The sequence below is a fragment of the Pteropus alecto genome, unplaced genomic scaffold (assembly GCF_000325575.1).
Source record: "Pteropus alecto unplaced genomic scaffold, ASM32557v1 scaffold189, whole genome shotgun sequence".
NCBI lineage: Eukaryota > Metazoa > Chordata > Mammalia > Chiroptera > Pteropodidae > Pteropus > Pteropus alecto.
This window is the reverse complement of record NW_006442117.1, coordinates 5,233,040-5,250,443: the sequence shown is the minus strand read 5'-3', so window position 1 is coordinate 5,250,443 and position 17,404 is coordinate 5,233,040. Positions and strand designations below refer to the sequence as shown.

General features: G+C 40.5%; 1 protein-coding gene and 1 pseudogene across 2 annotated transcripts in view; both read right to left on the bottom strand.

Moving 5' to 3' along the window:
* Positions 1–17,404, bottom strand: part of CHRM3 (cholinergic receptor muscarinic 3) — a 468,838-nt gene that overhangs the window by 364,851 nt on the left and 86,583 nt on the right. The window lies entirely within an intron of this gene.
* LOC112470076 lies at positions 17,001–17,123 on the bottom strand (annotated as a pseudogene).

Sequence of the window (17,404 nt, the reverse complement as noted above, 5' to 3'; positions counted from 1 at the left end):
ATATATGTATGGGTCTTGTTCTATTATTCATTCAGAACATGTCATTTGATTGGAGCATTTAATTGATTTACATTTAAAGTGATTATTGATAGGTACATATTTATTGCCATTTTATTATTCATATTTATATTTTCTGTTTGTTTTCTCTCTTCTTTTTAAAGAAGTCCCTTTAACATTTCTTTTAATACAGACTGGTTGGTGATGAATTCCTTTTTCCTGAGTGAAAAGCTCTTTATCTCACGCATGATTTTCATTGATAGCCTTGCTGGATAGAGTAGTCTTCGTTGTAGGTCCTTGTTGTTCATTACTTTTTATATTTCATGCCAATCACTCTGGCATGCAAAGTTTCTGTTTAGAAATCAGCTGACAGTTTTATGGCAGCTCCCTGTAAGTAACTAGCTGCCTTTAGAATTCCCTTTGTCTTTAACCTTTGGCATTTTAATTATGATATATCTTTGTGGGGGCTGTTTAGGTTCCTCTTATTTGGGATTCTGACCTTCCTGAACTTGTCTATTTTCTTCACTAGGTTAGGGAAATTTTTGTCATTATTTCTTCAAATCGTTTCTCAATCCCTTGCTCTCTCTCTCTCTCTCCTCCTCCTGGTACTCCTATGATGCAAATGTGAGTATGCTTGATGTCTTCCCAGAGGTCTCAAACTTTCTTCATTTTTTCTTTTTTCTTGTTGCTGTTCCAATTAGGTGTTTCCTGCTACCTTGTCTTCCAACTCGCTGATTTTATCTTTTGTTTCATCTAGTCTACTGTTGATTCTTTCAAAGGTAATCATTTTATTCCTTGAAATGAAGGGTATTCTCCATGTCAGTTATTGTATTCTTCATTTCTGACGGGTTCTTTTTTACGGTTTCTATGTCCTTGTTTATGCTTACTGGCCCCCTGTTGAAGTTCTCACTGAAATCATCTACTTTCCCCCTAGGTTCATTGAGCATTCTTATAATCAGTGTTTTGAACACTGTACCTTGTAGGTTCCTTGCCTACATTTATTTTTTTCTGGAGTTTCTTCTGTTGTTTCTTTTGCAGCATGTTTCTTTGTTCTCATTGTGCTTACCCCTCTGTATTTTTTTCAATGTATTAGGTAGATCTGTTACATCTCTCAGTCTTGGCCAGGTGACCTTATGTAGTAGGTGCCTTCTGTTGTGGTACAGTCTCCCTAATCACCTTGGCCAAGAGCTCCGGGAGTGTTTCTTGAGTGAGTTGTGTGTGTTCTCCTGTTGTAGCTGAGCCTTGATTGCTGTTAGCATGTCAGTGGATGAGACTGACTCTCAGGCTGACTGGCTGTGAGGACTGGCTGCACCCACAGGGTATGCAATGCTTGGAAAGCTGATCCTACAAGGTGGGATTTACTCTAGCAGGCTCACGTACCTGTTGACATCACCATTTGGATTTCCCACTTGTGGTGTAGTTAGGTGGTGCTCTATTGTGGTTTGATGCCAGCCTCTGTGGTAGGGGCTCCCATGCAGGCCAAGGATAGCCGCCGCCTTTGATCAATCAGGGCTACCTGGTAGGAGCTACAAAGTGATCTGCAGGTGTTTGCTGCCTGAGTTGGATCGGTGGCAAATGGGAGAAACCACGCTGTGAACTGTGGCCAGTTACCCCCAGAACCAGGCCTGGGGTGGCCTAGAGAAAGGTCCAGGGTACCCCAAGTCCTAAGGCTACCGGCAGGCTGCCCGTAAGGCTCCTCAGCTGAAAGAGCCTTAGGGTGGTACACTAGTTGGGTAGGGGTGGGGACTCTGGGAATTATCAGGGCAAAGCAAATGGACTTCATCCGGCCAATGCAGATTTAGGTTCGGTGCTAGTGCTGAGCCCATGGCTACCTGCAGAAGTCTCAGATCATACCGAGTCCAGCTACCTGCCTGTCTGGGGCCCAGAATTCTGCTATTCGTTCAAGAGATACTGTAGTTTGGGACAGCACTGTCCTCTGGCCACCCAAAGTCTCTCGCAGGATGCACACAGGTCACGCGAGCTGATGGCTGTTAATTGCCATCGAATGCACCGCCCCTGGAGATGCAGAGTAGCAGTGACTGCTGGGCAACCCCTTTCTGAGGGCTAATTGGGGGTTGGGTGTGGCGGGGTCCCAGGGAGACACGGGGTAGAGCGGGCCGATCTCACCGTCCAGTACAGATTCAGAATTGGCCGTGTGGGGGGAGGGGTCAACACGGGCAGGACATGCCGTCTGTGGATTGCATGGTGGGGGGCCTGACAAGTGACAATGGCGGCTGTTCTTCCAGCCCTCGGCCAGGCACCACACAGCTCAGTCTTTCCCGGAATGTCTCTAGCGCCTCCCAGGCTGCTGTCGGCCGCGGGAGCCCCCAATGAGCATCTGTAGGTGAGTCTGAGCGTCTGCAGGTGAGTCTGAGCGCGGGCGCGTAAGGGGACATCCGGGTTTGCAGGTTCCTTCTGTCTCACCGTAGGTCAGAATCCCCACTGATTTTCACAGCCAGGTTTTGTGGGGACTCCTCTCACCGGCAGGGGAACTCTGGGCTGGGGACCCCTGTGTGGGCCTGGTGGCCCTCACGCCCTCAGGGGGACCTCTGCTGCCACGTGCAGGGGCAGGGTCAGCCTGCTTTGTGTCTCTGTCCCATCTTGGACTTGATGTGGCTTTTCTTTGTTATATATGATACGTTTCTCCAGTCTCCAGGTAATTCTCCAAAGTGACTGCTTTACAATTTGGTTGTCATTTTAATGTGGCCATGTGAGGAGGTGAACCCTGTGTTTACCTAGCCCACAATCTCGACCCCCCCCTCAGGCTTTAAATTCCTCTTTATCTGTGGCCTCAATGGCCAAGTTTCCAAGGAGCTAGTTTTTAACCCAGTAAAAATGATTAAGTAAGTTCAAATGGCAAGGAACTTAGTAGAACAATTCTCTTCTAAAGAAATATTTGAGAAGTCAAAATAAATTTGATGAACATTAAATATTCTGTTAAAAATCTCTGCTAACAACTGTTTTGAGTTATTTCAAAATAGGTCTTGTTTTGATGATAAAAAGAATATTTATGCCTTCCTTAACCAAACTAATCAACTATTTAACTTCTGAATCATTAACATTCCAAGTGTCAAACACAGAAAGCCATATTTCTAATCTCAATGAAAGAATGAGAAAAACTTTTACAAGTTAATTTTAGTGTCTTAAAACAGAGAAGATGCTATATATTTGTTAAGACTGCCTCATAATGGATGCTTTGCATGAACTACAATATGTAATCTTAGAATTTGAGATTAAATTACTAAATTAAAAATTTTGTCTAAATTACTGGGTAAGTATGTACCACGTCTAAAATTTTATATTACTTACGTTGAAGAAATTATATACAAATTATACCTAAATTATACTCAAACGAAAATATATTTTCATGGCTTGTCAAATGCTAATTATTATGATAGAAATATCATACTCCACTATTCTGGGGTCAGAAGCCTTTAAATTGAGTATGGACTGGGCGAAATTCAGAAGGAGCAGGACTGGGAGGGCGCAGAGGGCCCCAGCCAGAAGGCATACTGTGCCTTCAGCCCAGCACCATCGCCGTCTTTCAGACAAGGAGATCCATCTGGAACAACTGTATGTAAACTTTCTCCTCAGAAGTTCCAGGATGCAGACTTCCCCCGATGACCCTAAATCATGCTGCTGTCATTGCTGTATTTAAAGGTTAATTTCCAACATAAGTTAACTTCCTGGAAATAATCTCTGTTTTCCCCCCCAAACTTCTGATTTTGAAAAATTTCAATCCTATAGAAATTTGAAAGGGCCTTAAGTTAGGTTGACAACTGTCTACACTTGGCCACATTCGCTTCCTCCATCCCCTACCAAGAGTACCTCATGGCATGTGTGTTTTCTGGACATCAGTTTGGGAGACTGTACAGTGTAATGTCACTGAAATCAATTGGCTATCCCTGTATTTACACTGTTAACTGAGTCCAGCTGCAAAGTTGAGAAGGTCTGGGTGACAGAACAGGGCAGCAGGGGTAAGTGACAACTGGACTGAGACAGGTTCGAATTCACATCCACTTGGTTCTCTTTATAAGGAGGTGAAAGTCTTCGTTTCTATTTACTATTCCCCGCATATGTTTAATGAGGTGATTACTTCTGTTTATAACAGAGAGCTTGAAAAGTTTATTTGACTAGCCTTCCTTGTGCTCTTCAAAAAGCAATTAAATTAAAACGTATGGAAATTGTCTTTATCGCATCAGATTCACTGATTCTGTACCCCCAGTTTGCCACAGTTAATTTTACCGCAGAATATACAAGACGAAGACATCAAAATAATGCTTCCTAAAATGTGTCACTCAAAAATATGCATTCCTAAAGATAAATGTTGTCCTTGGGGAAAAACAACAACAACAACAACAACAACAACAACAAACCATAAAACAATAAATATTCCAAACGGTAAAACTGTCTGAACTCCACGGCTCTCCCAGAAGGTCTGAGAGCACTCTACCTGGTTTCCATTAATATTAGCTGATAACTGAATACGTCATGTATTACACGCCACTACATTCTAGAGCACCTTCACAAGGTATATTATATTGATGATAAACTCATGTCATTAATCTGTTTATAGACTAAATGAAAAGAACTGCCATGGCAACAGATGGAAAATAAATGAAAAAGCGAAGACTTTGGGACTAGGGAAACTGTAACTCTTTGCTTAGTCATTTATCAGCTAAGTGAAATTGGGCAATTTTTGCTTCTTTTTACCTCAGCTCTCACATCTATGAATTGAGAGAAATAACCAGTCCTAATCTAAGTCTCACGGTTTTACTGAGATACTGCCAGCAGTGATAACAACAGCTAATGTTTTTCAAGCACTTACTATGTGCCAAACTTTATGTATATTTCTCTTCTAATTCTCTGATAAGTTCTAGGAGGTCAATGAACTGGTTTTCCCCATTTCAAAGGGAGAGAATTGAAGCATCCAGAGTTATGGAACTTCTCTTATCTCACACACAAGTAGAAAACAATCCGGGATTAACTAGTCTTTGACATACAGTTATCAAAGTCTCTGATGTGAGAATAAGAGCTCACAAAATACTCATGTAGATGTCATCGGTGTTTGCAGGGCTACCTTAGGTGCCAGGCACCTTTACAGGCAACATCCACCCAATTCTCAGGGCATTCTTGCAAGGTAAGGATCATGATGCCTAATTTACAGATAAGGAAGTTAAAGGTCAGAGATTTTAAGTGCTATTTTCAAGGTCGCAGAAACTATTTGCAAATAAATCTCTTCCCGTATTTCTCTGAGCTCTTTTCCTTTATTTAACATGTTTGCATAATCGCTCGCATGCTCCCCGTGCCAGGAGTGCCCTTGTTTCATGTGGTAGATTCCCTCAAAAAAGAGAAGGCAACGTTACACTAGAAGGAGTAGCCTACAAACAGCTTTTGCAAATAAGCAAGAAACTAGGAAAAAATTAGCTCTGAGCTTTCTGGTAATCTAGACCAAAAAAAGGGGCGAAAGGAATAGCTATAAAAAGAAAATTTATATTAATATTAAAAGGAAGAAAATCAGGGGCAAAATGTCCCATGTTTCCAATCAGCAACCAGGACAAAGGGCACAGTGTTAATTTCGTAGCATCCGTTCCTAAGAAGTTCAGAGGCTTTTAATGAGCTTTTATCTTAATAAAAGTAAAAGTCATAAAATAGAAAATACAATGTATTTTAGATGTCTGACTGGTTATTAATGGTATTTTGTTTTATTTATTGTGAAGTGAATAAGTCACAATCATTTTGTACTATCTTGGCAAAACGATGACAGAGTGCAGCATATTCCAACCCGTTTTATTCATCTGAGATACAGGTTTCTCCTGCCTAAAAACATGAGGCAAAGAGTTAAATACACTGTCTGTCACTTATTATTTCTCACAATAGTTATTTGTGTGCAACACGTCTGAAGCCATGAAGCATGATTTTAGAAAAATAAACAAGTTTAAATCCAGAGAAATAATTCCCTCTTTGTTTATGGCAGAAAAACGGGTTTGCAACAGACACTGCTCTTCTTGAAGTATAAATATTGTGAAATTCTCTAAGCTAAGATAAAGTCTTCCTCCTACTCCATCCTTAAATCCCAGAAAAAAAAAAAAATTGAATAACACGAATTATTCTAGATGTCCCACTAAAAGTTATAAAGTATTAATATATTTTCAGCCTTTGATTTATACATACATATATATTTTTTTAACATACTCAGTGCTTATTTGTAAAGCTGATATAAGATTTAAAAGCCACATGGAATCTTTCTGAACTTCTGGACAAAATTTGTATTTATTATTTTAATAAGCCTTTTAAAGAACTTTGAATTTAAATATTTAGTTTATTTACTTCCCTAAAATATATATATAATTGTTGAACACTGGCAACATTTTACACATAAAAAAATGACCGCTGAATACAAATTAATAGAGAAAATACGTATACTTCCATGTATAGTTCAGTTCACATCTGTTATTTCTGCAAATATAGATGATGTTGACATAAGTTTTCCAATATTTGATGGGATAATTTTATTTTATTTTTATTTTTTCTAGGCAAGACAACCCTTGGTTGATCTCACAGATAGCAAGGACCTTGTCAGCTTACAATCCCTTATTTTTACTTTTTAATTTTTATACCTACAGCACCTAGTCTTCCTAGGTGGTCTCCCATCCAAGTACTAACCAGACCCGACCCCGCTTAGCTTCCAAGATCAGACTCTTTCAGGGTGGCATGGTGGTTGTAGACTTGATGGGCTAGTTTTAATTTTAACTTTTTGGGTGATATTTGGGGTTGGAAGTATAATAAAATACTTCCACCTGCAAAGTTTCTTCTTGATCAAGTTCAAAAGACGGGACAGGAGAATTGAAATAAATGATACATGTAAAACAATTTCTACATATAGAAAATGCTCAAAACTGGTAAGCTTTAAATAGGCACCTCATGAAAAACCAGAAGTTTTTCCAGTAAGATAAGGAATAAGCCAAAAATGTCCCCTCTAATTACTTCTTTTCAACATCCCACTGGAAGTCCTAGCTAATGAAATAAGAAAGGGAAATGAAAAATATACAAGCCAGAAAGGAAGACATAAAACTGTCTTTGTTTGTAGATGACATGATTGTCTATGTAGAAAATCCAAAAGAATGATTTAACTCCTGAACTAACAAGTGATTATATAGCAAGGCTGCAAGATTCAAGGTTAATATACAAAAGTAAGTCACTTTCCTATATACTATCAATAAAAAGGTAAAATTTGAACATAAAAACACAGTATCATAAATATAAACATCCAGAAATGAAATAGGTATAAATTTTTCAAAAAAGTACAAGATTTGCATGCGAAAAACTACAAAACTCTAGATAAATGCAATCAAAAAAGAATTAAATAGAGAGATAGTCCATGTCCGTGGATACAAAGAAGCAATTTTGTCATGTTGGTTCTCCCCAACTTGATCTTCAGAGTCAACATAATCCCAAGCAAAATCCCAGCAAGCTATTTTAAAGATAGACAAACTGAGTCTAAAGTTTATACATGGATAGGTGAAACTCCAGAATAGCCAACTGAATATTGAAGGACAAGAACAAAGTTGGAGAATGGCAATATCCAGCTTCAAGACTTACTATAAAGCCAAGTAATCAATCAAGACAGTGTGATATTACAGATATAAAGGACAAATAGATCAATGGAACTGAATAAAGGGCCGAGAGATAAATCCACATACAATCAACTGATTTGGACAAAGAGCAAAGGCAATACAACAAAGCAAACATAGTCTAGTCTTTTCAACAAATAGTTCTGGAACAAAGACGTCCACATGCAAAAAAAAACAAAAACAAAAACAAAACAAAACAAAACAAAACAAAACAAACTCTAAACACAGACCTTACACCCTTCGCAAACTCAAAATGGATTAAAGACTTAAATGTAAAATGCAAAACTGTACAACTCCTACAGGATGACATAAGAGAAAACCAAGTGCCCTTGGGCGTGGCGATGACTTTTCAGATACAATACCAAAAATACCAGCTAAGAAAAATATAATTGATAGGCTGTACTAATTAAAATTAAAGACCTTCTCTGTGAAAGACGGTCAAGAGAATGACAGTACAGGCTACAGACTGGGATAAAATATTTGTAAAAGACACATCTAATTAAGGATTGTTATCCAAAATATACAACTTACTCTTAAAACTCAACAATAAGGAAATGAATAACACAATTCAAAAATGAGCAAAAGACCTGAACAGACTTCTCACCAAAGAAGCTATATAGATGGTAAACAGGCATTTGGGAAGATGCTGTGTGATTAGGAATTACATGTTAGAATAACACCTACTAGAATAGCAAAAATCCAAATTTGCTGACGGCGCTAAATGCTGGCGAGTATGTGAAACAACGGGAATTCGCATTCTCGTTTGTGAGCAAGCAAATGGTACGGCCGCTTTGGAAGACAGACAGTTGGGTGGTTTCTTACAAAACTAAACATAGTATTACCAAATGATCCAGCAATCAAGCCCCTTGGTATTTATCCAAATCAGCTGAAAACGATTTCTACACAAAAACCTGCACGGAAATGCGTATGGTGGGTTTTTTTCATAATTGCCAAATCTTGGAAGCAACCAAGATGTCTTTCGGTAGGTGATGGATGAATAAACTGCACGCAGACGATGGAATTGTATTCAGTGATAAAAACAAATTAGCTATTAAGCTGGGAAAATACAAGGAAGAACTTAAAATATATAGTAGTAAGTGAAAGAAACAATCTGAGAAGTCTACATACTGTATGATTTCAACTGCATGACATTTGTTTAACAGTAAAATTATGGAGACAGTAAAAGACTGGTTGCCAGAAGTTAGTGGGGTGTGAAACTGCTGTCTAAGACACAAGGATGGTGGATAAATTATTCATTCGTCAAAACCCACAGAATGTGTAGCCCCAGGAGTGAACCCTAATGTAAACTAAGAACCCTGGGTGATAACGATGTGTCGCTGAGGCCCATGATTGTAGCAAACACGCCCGTCTGGTGGGCTGGGGACAATCCATGTGAGGGGGTGGGACATGTGGGCGCTGTCTTTCCTTTCCCCTCAATTTTGCTGTGAACCTAAAACTTCTCTAAAAAATAAAGTCCAATGAAGAAAAAGAAACTTCATAAGTAAGCTGTACCTTAAGGCACAATTTCTAAAAGTGTCGTTATTTTCATTCACAAAACGAACTCTAGTTGAAACAAGTAAATAATGTGTTTGCTCCAGAAAATGTAAGCACTGTGCCATCAGGAAGTTTATCACCGAGTTTCTGGTGCCTGGAGCAGCTTCTGCCCACAGCTAAGATTATCTGTTAAACGATGAACTGTCTGGCTCGATGCATTAGGATCTTAAGTAAGAGAAAATGACTTATAAAGATAATTGAATAATTGGAATTTGTATATCTAATTTATAGAAAATATTCTTTCCAATTGTTAGAAAGTTTATAAAGTTTGTAGGAAATACAAAAAAATATAGCATCTATGGGATATATAAATAAATCAGTTATTTTGAAAAAACAAAGACAAAATTAAAACAGACAGGTTTAAACTAATTTAATCAAGTTTTTAAAAAATCAGGTTAAGATGCCAAAGATTAATAGGATGCCTTTTGTGATGTCTTCTATTATGTTTTTACAATACTCACAAAAACATTAAAGATATATCACGGGAAAACCAGTTGGTCTTTCTTCCAGAATCTAGATTTCTGATACCATAAATAAGTTTTAAAACGTAAAATCCCTCTCGGTATAAAACACTCAACAATGCTGGAAGCGAGGGGGCATTTCTCCGATGCCTGGCTTGCTTCACAGCGTGCGACAGTCAGCAGGCCAGCGGTGAAGGGAAGCGGGGACTGGGCCGCTGGGCTGGTGCCGAAGCCACAGACACTGGCCCCTCGGCCTGGCCGCTCCCCGCAGCGTCTTCAGTCTAAGGGTTTCCTCGGGAACGTGGGGACACCCAGGAACCACGCGAGGTTTGAAACTGAAACCTCTACACACAGCGAGGTCCCACAGGGCTGGTCACACGGAAAATGAATGTCCCTCAGCAAGGGAGTATTTAGAATAAAGGGAGGGAAAAGAAAAGGAAGAAAACAACTCTGAGCTCCCCAAAGAACGAACAAACTCAGGGCTCCTGGAAAACACAGCCCCGAAGTTCTCGGTGGACAGTGTGAGCCCACAGCACGACCGAAAGGCGGGGGGCGCGGACGCAGGGGCCCCTTCCAGGGCTGAGGCTCCCCTTAGCTGCTTCCAGGACCCTGACTTTTAGCCGCTCCCATGAAATCTCCTGAATGAAACAGGCGTCCATCCAGGTTTCAATTCGGTTGGACTGAACTGAAATTCTTTAGCCATAACCAGACTTCCGGTGGCTCCAGCACCTCTGAGCCCTCGCCTGCTGGAAGCCCGGACTCTGCAGTGCCCCGTTTACCTCGGTGACTGTCCAGGAGAGAACCAGGGATCCTGGCCGAACCACGCCCCCTCTAGACCGCCTTTTTTCTAGATTCCTATTTCCCTCTTAACTCATGCCCTGCCTTCCTGCGAAGTCAGTCCTTCACCTCTCGCCCCGGTCCCTTCCACCCCGTCGCCATGCCAACGTCCTGGTCCCAGCTCCTCCCATCTCTCTCCTGTGAGTCTCAACCCGCCAGAGCAGGTATATATCATAACCCATCGCTATTCCTATAATATTCCTCTCTTTAAATAGGTGATTTTAAAATCTATTTGCAATAAAAGTTCAAAGTGCTCACCTATTACAATTTTAATCGCCTCACGAAAAGCTCGTTTCGCTTCCTTGAGCTATTCATCTGACAATGGTAGGATTTTAACTTTTGTTTTCATCTTAATTTCCCATGAAATATGTTTCATTCCAATTAAGAAGGAAATATGAAAGTATTAGTTTGTACTTCATGGAGTTAAACTTAATCAAAATAAAGATTTAATTTATTATATGCCAGGCAAAAATTTTACAAACATAATCTGATTGAACTCCCAAACTAATTGAGCCTGATTTATTTTTCAAAATCCCCCAAAGCTGAAAACATTTAACAAAGTAAAAACAAAAACTGAATAGACATATCTACATATCTACATACCTACATACAGCATATTTCTGGTCACAAGAACATCACCAAACCTCTAAATAAGTCCCCAAACACCTCTAATACAAAACATTGAAATAAATGTGAGCCCTACATTGATTTAAAAAAAAAAAGTGATAAAAAAAAGTCACATCATTCTTTTCCACCCTAGTAACTCCGGTTCAGGGTCTGGGGGACTGGAGCCCATTCCGACAGCTCAGGGCACCAGGCAGTCCCACCATGAGTGGGGTGCGCTTGCACCCAACACGGCACTCAGACAGGGACAGTGTAGACACGTCAGCGAACGCACTTACCTGCTCGCCGGTGGGGTACAGGAGGGAACCAGAGGAGCTGGAGGGAATCCACAGAGACGCGGGGAGGCCACGCGCACAGCGGCCCTCCCAGAAATCCGATTTTGTGTTTCGTCAAAGTTAGAATGAGATGACACTACTCGGGGACCTGCTGCTGTACTTTCAGTGACAGAGTAATGAAATGACAAGAGCAAATTATAAATCTAACCTTGAAATGCCTTGATCTTAAATATATCCACACGATAACAAATACAAGAAAACTGGAAACAGGAACCGATAATCGCACAGCTGCAGATGATTTATTTAACTGGGTTTTTAACTATTTATTTATTTATTTTTTATTTTATTTTTTTTTTTAGGCGAGGCAACCCTTGGCTGACGTCACAGATTGCAAGGACCTTGTCAGCTTACAATCTCTTATTTTTTTATATTTTTATGCCTGCAGCACCTGGTCTTCCTAGGTGGTCTCCCATCCAAGTACTAACCAGACCCGACCCTACTTAGCTTCCAAGATCAGACGGCGTCGGGCTTGTTCAGGGTGGCATGGCCTTGTATTGGAAAGTAACATCCTTGGTTCTAGCCTGCCCTCATAGTTAATAAAATAAAACTGCATGTAACCAATTTGATTAGCGCCTGTCTCCAGCTCTTGCATCAGAGGTGCATAAGCTGCACCCACGGACACGTGATGCTCTCATTGGCAAATGCTCAGTCCTTCTCTTTGATTAGCCCTTGGACAGTTCATTCTACTACTCATCCAGAGGTGTTTCTCTCTTTCTTCAATATTCTATTTCTATCTCTGTTGCTTTTATTTCGTTTTATCCTTCTGGAATATTTTATCTCACCCCTGAGTTTTCATTGTCTATTCTGTATCTGTTAGAAGGTTTTTGACTAAGGTAAGAAAAAACACTCACGATGGCTGCAATGAATTGCCTCACATTACAAGATGTCTGGAGGTTAGTGTGGGCTCCAGCACATTCAAATCCAGTGATGGCCCAAGGATCCAGGTTCCGCCCATCTCTTAGCTGTACTGTTAGCCACCCAGTATGCCACAGGTGGCCGCCACACTCAGAGGAAAAAGGACAAATTTCTTGCTACTCTTTCTAATGAACAAGAAAATTCTGTGGAAGTCCCCAGCGGATGCTGCTCATGTGTCACAGGCTTGGATCACTGCACATGCTCTCTTCTAAATCAATATTCGGTAGGAAAAACAGAGTTGCCTTGTTTGGCTTAAGCTAGTACTGAGACAGTAGGACGCATCTGAGGGGCCAGCCTCACTGAAAACTGCAGCTTCTTCTACGGCATCTCAGAATTCTGACGTGAGCGAACAGCATTTACTTCTCAAAATTTTCCGATTGTTGATTAAGCAAATAAAACTCAACACAGGATTCCTAAACAAAACTGATGCTCAAAAAGGCAAACAAATATTTTTATATTCTGAATTTAGTAGCAAACATGTGAAAAATACTTAATGTCACTCTTATAGACACTGCAATAACACAAATAAATAACACTCAGCAGCGTGTCATTTAAAAAAATGGTTTCTATCTGCTACTGTGCCGTTTACATTTCTCTCTCACATGGTCTCGGTCACATGTCAGTTTCTGGCTGGAGTGACCACATGGGAACCCCAGCTGCACCTTGAGAAGAACTGTAAGTATTTTATACACAGATTTTCCCAGAGTCAAAAGCACAGACGCTGGGGCATTCAAATCCTCGGTTAATTTCCTCTTTATATCAATGAAATTAGCATATTACTGGGTTATTTCCATTGGTGGAATCTATTAAAATAAGTCCGAGACCATAACAGTATGTGTAATCACTCAACAGTACAAAATAAAGTGCTTGCTATAACATATCCAAGAAGAGAAGGTAACAGATAAAATATGTATTGAGAAATAATATTAATCAAATATGTTTACTTTCCTCCTGTACATTTTCACTGGGTGGTTTAGTGAAATCAAGAAAGTAAAATACCAGCTAGATTCTGAAGAACTTGTGTTGGAACTACAGTGACAACTACTTCGGACAGTATAAGAAGTGTCGTTGGGCTAGAGACATCACACACAGGGCGACGTGGGACCTAGTCCTGTAACGGTTCACTCAGTATATTTTTCTGAAATTATTTCTTTTGAAATAAAACCCTGCTTCTTCTAGCCTCCTCCACTGCTTACAATTCATGCAAAGCTTATGTTTTTTTTTGCCCCCACATCATCTCAGAATCAGCCATCATCTCAGAATGCAGAGCTGAAAGTGCCCTCCACATAGTTCAATGCTAAGAAAGCCAAACCTGAACGAGCTTGGACGACGAATCCTAGATCGCGACATAAGGAGTCACAGATAGAGCTGGAATTAGGACAGAGTTTACTTAGTACTTGATTTGTAGTTCGATTAATCAATAATTATATGTTGCACACCCACTATGTCAAAAGCACCTCACTGAGCTTTCGGGCTGATTTCGAGAGGCATCATACACTTGCCTGTGTATTTGAGGAGTTTACAATGTAGATAAAGAAAGACTACAGACAGAAGAAAACTGTTGCAAGATAAAAAAGCTAGTTCAAGTTCATTTGGGATTAACTGGCCATGAGTTTGGAAGTCCTTGGGTGCTAACAGTTTAGAGGAAGAAAGGAGTTAGCTATGGAGTGGGGGACGCAGTTGGCTGGACGAGGTCGGCGAGGCGAGTTGGGAAGAGTAGCCTGCGAGGCAGGAGCTCAGGGGGCAGCACATGCTCTAAGGCTCTGGGCCTCCTGTGCCAGATCCCTCACTTGCTTACTGGCCTCTACTCGAGGTTGTCATTCAGGAGATCTGGCACAAGACCTCAAAATCTGAAGTTCAAACGAACAACCTGGGGACTTCAGTAAACGTCAGTTTTAAGAGACCAAAATGTTGGCTCCAAGGCGATAAGAACCACTTGGCCTTGCCAACTGCTACATCCCTCTGTATCAGAACTGTGCTGGAAATACTAGCACATCTGATAAATATTTTTTGCTTTATGGCGAGCACAGGAGATGATGATTGCAGAAGATATTCACATAACTCTTGTTGCTTTAGTTTATAAGCGGATCCAAAACTTTAGCTTTCACACTCTTCTAATAAGCACCAACATGGGGAACCTTCTAGGACTCTTCATAAGCTTTGGTCCTTTTCACACCTCGGTGGCCGCTGGAATTATAGATTGGAGGTTATTGACTATATCTGAAGAAGAATCCTAAAGCAGATGCCAGACGTTGTTGAGGTGAGGAATAAAATAAAGATCACAGATGTAGAGTCACTGTCACCCTAATCCTTAGAAGAGGAAAGGATATGACAAGTATTAACCTAAAAACAACGAAAACAAAAACAATTCAACCACAGCTGAAACAGAACTCACGCTGCAGTTAAAAACAAACGAACAGAGCACATAAACACAAAACGCAAAAATTCCCTCATGCTAACATTCGATACTTACACGTGACAATGAAATTTTAATGAGAACTCTGACAGCCATGATAATTAACCCAAATTCCAGAAAATATTGAGGTGTACAGTTTGAGGTCCCATTTTATTGTACAGAACTGCCCAACTTCATAACTGCCCTTCCATATCCAACAATTGACTACTCTTAAACTACGGAGCTTCACATCCCATTTTTCTCTGAATGCTAATTGCAGAACTGAACTAACTCTTCACTTTGGAAAGAAAATCTGAATATAATTAATAGTCACTTCCAAAGACTCATCAAGACTTAAAGACGAACCTTGTCTACTATCGCCCTCTCTGGGAACTCATGCTCTGTCTTACCAGTCAGAAGTAATATTTTCAGTTTTGGGCTTCACAGCATTTACTGCCTTGTAGTATTTTCAGTCATATACCATGGAGGTTTCCTCCACCTCTGTCTTCAATCATCACTCAAATCTCTGCTTTTCTCATAAGCACAAAGGTCATATTTTCAGGGACTTCTACACAAATAATAGGGATACTCCCTCATGTCCTAAGCCCTAGAGTCCGAAATAAAATTTATCTTTCTCACTCTAATGCCTGTTCTTCAACAGTCCAACAAGCATACCTGTGTCTGGCATATAAAAAAAAAAAAGAGACCAGTTCCCTGAATTCAGTGAGTTTCAGTCTATTCACAGAAACAGGCCCATGAATACAGCAGTGGAAAGATAATAGAGAAAGCACTCGGCCCAGGCAAAGGTGACCTCTTTCCACTTCGTCCTCCCCATCGGCACTGTAAAGAATGCATCGTCATCGCAGCACAGTTACCGAGTGCTTACCATCTCTGTAATTTTCTCTATATAAATCCCTCTTCCTCCTCATAACGCAGAGAGGTAAGTGCCAATATAATCCCCAATTTTAAAACTGAAGAAACCAAGGTCAAGAGAGGTCAAGAATTTTCCCCCAATTCAGAGCTGGTGAACACTGAAGTCCTCAGATATTATTAAGTTATAATTTCCTAATATTACTAACTATAACGACATAAGTATTAACTATGTATTAATAACTAATATTATATCCTAAACAATTTTATACATTTTATATATATAGAATGTAGACTATGCATGTTTATTAATATGTAGGTAATTAATAACGCCAAAACTAGTTGTTATTAAACTCCATTTCTAACATGGAGTTATTAAACACTAACGATCTCTATTTTGTTCATTTTGGGGCAGGACTCGGTGGGGATGGCTCACCTCTACCCCGGGGCCGGAGGCTGGAACAGCGCCACTGAGGCTGGAAGACCCTTTCTCTGTGGCTCACTCACGGGGCTGGCAAGCTGGTTGCTAGCTGCCAGCTGTCAGCTCACCTGGGGCAGAGGGCAGGGGCCTGGGTACCTCCCTATGAACTTCTCAGGCTGCCCTGAGGCTTCTTCACAGCAAGGTGGTTGAGTTCTGGCATGCGCATTTCAGGAGAACCAAGTGGCAGTCATTCTGCTTTTGTGACTTAGCCTGGCAGTTACTGCCACTCTATCCGCTGGCCAGTGCGGTGACAGACCTTGCCAGGTTCAAGGGAAGGGGACACGAACTCTACCTCTTAATGGTGGCAATGGCCGTAGCAGAGTTCAAGAAGAGCACGTGGGTGGGGGGGCATTGTTACCTCTCTGTTTTGAGAGGTTACAAAGATAAAGGTTCCTGAAAGGAGGTACCTTCGCCTTTACTAAGGAAAGAGGGTCTACATGGAAAGGAGAATGTGAAATAGATTAAAATAGGTACAGTGTACAGCGGAGGAGGCAGAGATCAGCGTATGTCAGAGGTGTAGTTGTACAGTAGCTTGTAAACGCCTAGAAGCTGGTACTGTTCTAATAAAGTTTTATTAGATAATCTGCTCTCCGCAGAACAAGACACATTTTACATGCAACTTAGAAATTAGTTTACACACAAAAATATAACGGGTTTGCCAAACACCTGCACTTCCGCTTATGTGTTAGGTCACATCCATTACGGCACTGATGAATAATTTGTTATTCAATCAAAGAGATACAGTTAGACAATTTAGTTTGCACAAAAAAAAAAAAGAGAGAGATAGAGGATTCATTAAGTGGACATTTGATTTTATTTAAGTCAAATTTACTTTCATGGAATAAACTTTCTTTGCAATTTATTTATTTATTTTTATTTTAATTTTTCTTTTTTTAATGCCTACAGCACCTGGTCTTCCTAGGTGGTCTCCCATCCAAGTACTAACCAGGCATGACCCTGCTTAGCTTCCAAGATCAGACGAGAGAGAGCTGGCTCGTTCAGGGTGGTATGGCTGTAGACTGCAGTTTATTTTTGTAATTACTAGGTTCTCTTAGGCACATGGCTAATAATCATATTTACTGTGCTAGGTATTTCAAAACCTCTAAATCACTGGAATCTTTATAAATTGGATCCACATTGATTACAGCAAGAACTCAATATTTGCAAGATTTTTAGCTCTCCCAGGCAAGTGGCCTTATGCACCATCGACAAAAGGCTGAACGAACAGACGGGGGTTCCCCAGCCCGACAGCCCCCCACGCCTAGGCCGGCGGTGCCCCGCACGCGGCCGCGCTCCAGCTG